Source organism: Tachyglossus aculeatus, chromosome X4 (genome assembly GCF_015852505.1).
Source record: "Tachyglossus aculeatus isolate mTacAcu1 chromosome X4, mTacAcu1.pri, whole genome shotgun sequence".
In the NCBI taxonomy this organism is placed as follows: domain Eukaryota; kingdom Metazoa; phylum Chordata; class Mammalia; order Monotremata; family Tachyglossidae; genus Tachyglossus; species Tachyglossus aculeatus.
In genome coordinates, this window is record NC_052098.1 from 18,712,115 (window position 1) to 18,719,127 (window position 7,013).

The window sequence follows — 7,013 nt, forward strand, 5'->3', positions numbered from 1 at the left end:
AATCACTTCAAGTAACTGGGCTTTGGGATCCCCATCTGTAAGATGGGGATAATAATACTTTTTGCTTTGGAATCCTTCTGCTTAGAATCCTGCAAGTGCTGACAATCATTGCTGTTACCAGGTGATGCTGAAAGCTCTTAGTAAGCTCGTTGTGGGCAGGGAATGCATCTACCCACTCCGTTCTATTGTTATATTGTGCTCTCCCAAGCACTTAGTACAGTGCTCTGCACACAGTAAACGCTCAATAAATATGATTGATTGATAGAAGTGCTTTGTTTGTGATCCTGAGCTGCCTCAAGGACCTTGAGGTCACTGAGAATAGAGGGCAGTGGGTAGAAATTCAGGCTTAGGGAAGTGGGAAAAATATGGCAGCTGGAGGGAGAAGTGAAGGGAGAGAGGGGAGGGCAGAAGAAACCAACAGGGGAGATTTTAGCCTCGTGACAGAAGAGGCGGTGAGATGAGAGCAGGAAAGGAATGGTCTTTTTGGCTAATCTCCACCCCAATTGCTTCTCCTCCCCGCACAGCTGCACTGGAGAAATCTCTGACTGAACTGTTTGGGTGCAGGAGGAAACAGGGAGGTGTTTATACTAGGCCATCCAAAATATCTCCCTCTGGCTCAGTACTGAATTCTGCTTCTTATGGAAAATATTCATTGTATGCTTAGGCTCATAGGAAGGAGTTGGGGATGATTGCCCACACTGCTTTTTAAGCTGGAATCCCAGCCTCACTCATCCCAGGTTTCTGATAAAACTCATTTCCTATCAGAGCTGGAAAGGCCCAAAATGGTGGCTCTCTGGACTTTTAGTTACTTGAAGCCTGTCCCCTCCCAGGCCCTACACCTATTGAAAAAAAAAAATCCCTGCCTCATTTTTGCCCACACATTCACAGTGAAAATCTGGCAACTTGGCTTAGAATCCATATTTATAGGTGGGTATGTTCTCAAATTCTTTTTGTTAAAGCTGCTTTTCTATGAGCACAGCCTTTCCAAGCTCCGTGTTACTTTATGCAAGAAAATTCAGGTGACTTTTCCCGTCTTTCAAGGTTCTACACTCCTGTTCCTACCCACATCTCTTTTCTCACCTTTTGTCTCTCACTTCTCTTCCTTTCTTCATTCCATGCACTTAGTTCATTCATTCCAATGTTCCATTTTAGTCTCTTGAGTCGGAGGAACTACCTCCACGGAACAGTTCACAAAGGGAATGGTATCCAATGGAAAAAGCACTGAACACAAAGGCTCTAATCTCTGAATGTGTGACCTTAGAGACTCAGCTTTTCCCATTTGTAAATTTTGCCTGAAGAATAAATTTGTTGATTTATTTTCAGCATGCTCTTTGTTCTCTGGTTTTTATATTAAGTACCTCACTGACTCCTCTGTAATTTGTGCACATTAAATCTTGTATTTATTTGATTGGTTGACTTTCGTCTTTTCAGGGTGTTCATTCTGGGATCTTTGAGGCACTGATCCAAATCTATCATAGGGCTGTGTAGACATTTCTATGTGCCCTGGTGTCTGGGTCAGAATGTGAATGCATATTAATAATAATAACAATGATTTGTGGCATTAAGCACTTACTATGTGCCAAGGGCTATACTAAGCACTGGCGTAGATGCAAGATAATCAGGTCAGACCCTGTCCAACATGGGGCTCACAGTCTAAATAGGAGGGAGAACAGGTACTGAACCCCCAACTTTATGAGCTCTAAACAGTGAGCTCATTGTGGGCCGGGAATGTCAATGTTTATTGTTGTACTTTCCCAAGCACTTAGTACAGTGCTCTGTACACAATAAGCACTTAATATGATTTAATGAATGAATACATGAAGAAACTGAGGCACGGAGAAGTTAAGTGACTTGCCCGTAGCCACAGAGCAGAAGAGTGGCAGAGCTAAGATTAGAACCCAGTTCCTCTGACTCCCAGCTCTGTGCTCTTTCCACTAGGCCAATGAACTGAGGAGGCTGTCTTTGACAACAGGATGAGCCAATTTGCTCCCTCAATAATTGGAGATAAAGGGAAGCAGCAGCCTTATTCTTATGGCATTTATGAAGCACTTATGGTATGTCAAGCACTGTTCTAAGTGCTGGGGAAGATTCATTCATTCAATCATATTTATTGACTGCTTACTGTGTGTAGAGCACTGTACTAAGTGCTTAATGGTAATCAGATTGGACAGTCCCTGTCTCACTTAAGGCTCACAGTATAAGCAGGAGGGAAAACAGGTATTTAATCCCCATTTTACAGCTGAGGGAACTGAGACACAGAGCAGTTAAGTGTCTTGCCTAAGGTCACACAGCTAACAAGTGACAGAGACAAAATTAGAACCCGAGTCCTCTGACTCCCAGGTCCATGCTCTTTCCATTAGGCCATGCTGCTTTTGGGAAAACACTTCTTGAAAATTACAGGTGCAGGTTTCCTGTTCACCTTATAATGATACTGAAGCCTATAATTTCTTCAAAGTTTTTTTGCCCACTTATAATGCAAAAGGAATATATATATGTATATATATATTCACTTGTATATATACATATATATGCTTTGTACATAGTAAGTGCTTAGCAAATACCATCATTATTATATGTATATTCAAAGAAAACTGCTCAATTTAAAAGGAGAATAAATGGAGAATAGGAAAGCCAAATGAACTCATTTTTAAAAGTATGACTGCTAGAAATACATAAATCAAAAAAGGCAGGAATTCTACGTATTTATTTATTATCATAAATTATGATAACTACTAACTTCTTGCCTTGTGCAAGGGCAATGCTTAGCAGGCAAATATATCATGGAGTTCCGCAAAAGGTGGGTGAATATTCTGGAGATTGCACAATCCAGTGTTTCCATTTCTAGAAGAGTCTATTAAGAGAAACTAGCCTGAATGGAGAACTCAGATGGCCTTTCGGGCCCCCACCTCTGGCCCGACATGATTTCTGTTTGTTGAAGATCTTGTTTCACCTGTGACCTGCATGATATATAGATACAAGGTAATCAGGTTGTCCCACGTGAGGCTTACAGTTTTAATCCCCATTTTACAGATGAGGTAACTGAGGCACAGAGAAGTTAAGCGACCTGCCCAAGGTCACGCAGTAGGCATGTGGCAGAGACAGGACTAGCACCCATGTCCTCTGATTCCCAAGCCCGTGCTCTTTCCACTAAGCCACGCTGCATCTCTAGATAGGTATATCTATGTACCTGAAATAGGATTCCTCATCTTTCCGCCCATACCCTCTCCTCTCACCATCTTTCCCAACACTGTAGACAACATCACCATCATTCCTGTCTCACAAGCCTTGGCATTTAATCTGTCCTGAAATCCTGTCAGTTCTACCTTCACAAAACTGCTAAAATCCACCCTTTCCTCTCCATCCAAACTGCTACCCCAGTGATCCAAGCAATTATCTTATCCCATCTTCACTACTACATCAGCCTCCTTGCTGAACATCCCGCCTCCTGTGCCTTCTCCAATCCAGTCCATACTTCACCCATCTGTTCAGATCACGTTTCTAAAAAAAATTAAGTCCATCCTTTGATATGGCTCCATGAGAAGCACAGTGGCCTATTGGAAAGAGCACAGGCCCGGGAGTCAGAGGATTTGGGTTCCAAACTCACTTCTGCTACTAGTCTGCTATGTAACCTCAGGCAAGTCAGTTTACTTCTCTATGCCTCAGTTACCTCATCTGTAAAATGGGTACTCAGACGGTCAGCAAATCCCATCAGTTCTACCTTCACAGCATCTCTAGAGAAGCAGCATGGTTCAGTGGAAAGAGCGCGGGCTTGGGAGTCAGAGGTCATGGGTTCGAATCCCACCTCCCCCACGTCTGCTGTGTGACCTTGGGCAAGTCACTTAACTTCTCTATGCCTCAGTTCCCTCATCTGTAAAATGGGGATTAAGACTGTGAGCCCCACATGGGACAACCTCATCACCTTGTATTCCCCCTCCATCGCTTAGAACAGTGCTTTGCACATAGTAAGCGCTTAACAAATTCCAACATTATTATTATTATTACCCCTTCTCTCCATCCAAATTGCTACCATGCTGGTCCAAGCTCTTATCATACACTATAATAATAATAATTACTAGTACTTGTTAAGCACTTTCTATGTGCCAAGCACTGTTCTAAGCCCTGGGGTAGATACAAGTTAATCGGGTTGGACACAGTCCCTGTCCCACATGGGGCTCAAACTCTTAATCCCCATTTTACAGATGAGGTAACTGAGGCCCAGAGAAGTTAAGTGACTTGCCCTAGGTCACACAGCAAACAACTGCCTTGTCTACTACCTCAGTCTCCTTGCTGACCTCTCTGCCTTCAGCCTCTCCCTTCACCAGTCCACACTTCACTCTGCTGCCCAGATCATTTTTCTACAGAAAATGTTCTGCACACACCACCCCACTCCTTGAAGACCTCTAATGGCCTCCCATCCACCTCCACATCAGACAGGATATTTTTACCATCAGCTTTAAGAAGCTCAATCAACTCTCCCCTCCTACCTATCCTCACTAATCTCCTGCTACAATCTATCCTGCACACTTCACTCTAGCACCAACCTACTAACTGTGCCTTGTCCTCCCTCCTGACTGGAACTGCCTCCCCTTCAATCCAACGATCCACCATTTTCCCCATCCTTAAACCTCTTCTAAAATCATATCTCCTCCAAGAAGCCTTCCCTGACTAACCTCTCTTTTCCTCACCCTTTTCGCCCTCCATTTTGCACCACCCTCTGCACTTGGATCTGGATCCTTTAAGCACATCCAGCCCCACAGCACTTACGTACATAGCCTCATAATCTGCTTGCTTCCCCTATCTGTAATTTATTTTAATGCCTGTTTCCTCTGCTAGATTGCAAGCTCCTTGAAGGCAGGGATCATGTCTACCAACTCTGTTATATTGTACTCTCAGTACAGTGCTCTGCCCGCAGTATGCACTCAATAAATATCATTGATTGTTTGACTGATTGACTGGTCCCAGTCTCACAGCCATAGTGAAGGTTGGACAACCCTACAGCTCTGTAGCACTTTAGTTGGGTCTGGAGCCTGACCCTCTCTTAAAGAACGTCTTGGACTTCTTCATTCGGTTTTCTACTTCATTCTATCGTTTTGGCACTGGTAAATGAGCTCCCTAGCACTCTGACCAATGACTGGCAGGACACTGCCACCTGTTCGATGAGGTTGTTTATTGTTGTTTGTCTGTTTATGATATTTGTTAAGCACTCACTGTGTGCTGCATATTGTTCTAAGCGCTGGGGTAGATACAAGTTAATCCGGTTGGACACAATCCCTGTCCCGTATGGGGCTCACAGTCTTAATCCCCATTTTACAGATGAGGTAACTGAGGCCCAGAGAAGTGAATTGACTTGCCCCAGGTCACACAGTGGTGGAGACTGGATTAGAACCTAGGTCCTTCTGACTTCCAAGCCCATTCTCTATCCACCAGGCCATGCTGCTGTTTTTTGCCTGCTCAGGTTCTAGCCTTCTTGCTTCATCAGTCTGCTTTTCTTCCAGGTTTCTATCCGGGAATTCAGCTAAATTCAATTCAGCTAAAGGGCTCCACCATACTGCCCTGCCCTGCCCTGACTTCTGATGCATATTGACTTCATTACTTCAGGAGGTAATGCAGACAGAAAATATTAGCTGGTTAAAGAGGAAATTGGATACATTTATGTATCATGTCCGAAACAGAATTATCTTCCCACCCAAACCCTGTCCTCCTCATGAATTTCCACCACTGTAGACGGCACCACCATCCTCCCTGTCCACAAACCCATAACCTCGGCTTTACCCTCAGCTCATCTCTCTCATTCAACCCACATATTTAATTTGTTACCAATCCTGTCAGTTCAACCTTCACAGCAAACATCTCTAAAATCTGCCCTTGTCTCTCCATCCAAAATGCTAATATGTGATCCAAACACTCATCCTATCCTGCCTTGACTACTGCATGAACCTCCTCCTCGATCTCCCTGCTTCCTGTCTCTCCTCACTCCAGTCCATACTTCACTCTGCTGCCCAGATCCTTTTTCTATAAAATGATTCAGGGCACATTTCCCCACTCCTCAAGAACCTCCAGTGGTTGCCCATTCTATTTCAATGTTTTATTGTTTGATCACTCCCGATGTGTCGATGTGTCTGTCTCCATTCCTCTTCCCCACCCATATTCAATAGTGAGCCCCTCAAGAACAGGCTCCATTTCTAAATCTCACCTGGATACTCTTTCCCAGCACTTAGTACAGTGCTCTGTACACAGTAAGCATTTAATAAGTGTTGGGTAGGGACCGTCTCTATGTGTTGCTTATTTGTACTTTCCAAGTGCTTAGTACACTGCTCAGCACACAGTAAGCACTCAATAAATATGATTGAATGAATAAGTACAATTACAACTACTACTACTACTACTACATGGAAATGAATGCACATGATTTTAGTTTCATACAGTTAATTAACAATTTAACCATTGAGATACAGAAAGCCTTACTAAGTATGAATTTCCAGATTTTGAAGAACATTCAGTATTAAATTTTCTTTTTGTTTTAAGTTTCAGTAAAATATCATTATGCTATCATTCATAACTTTCCAAGTAATCCATTTATGGTCCAAATGATTATTAAAAGGTAATGTCACAAGAAGCTTTAGTTTTGTATTTCCAAACATATCAAGAGAAAAAGAAAAAGAGAAATAGTTGTAAGGTGATGCATTTCTCTTTAGATATAGTCTTAGTTTTCTTCATTTTTTTAATTTTTTAAAATGCCCTCAATTACTAAAATTCTCTGGGTATTTGTATGAAGTGTTAAGAGCAAATGCCACCAAAACCCCCCACAAAAATTAAATGTTACACAGACACAGAGGGAAATGGCCTAGTGGAAAGAACGTGGGTCTGGGAGCCAGAGAACCTGGGTTCTAATTCCACCTCCACTATCTGTCTGATATGTGACCTTGGGCAAGCCACTTAGCTTTTCTGTGTTTCATTTCCTTATCTGCAAAATGGGCTTAAATCCTACTCCCTCCTACTTAAACTGTGAAATT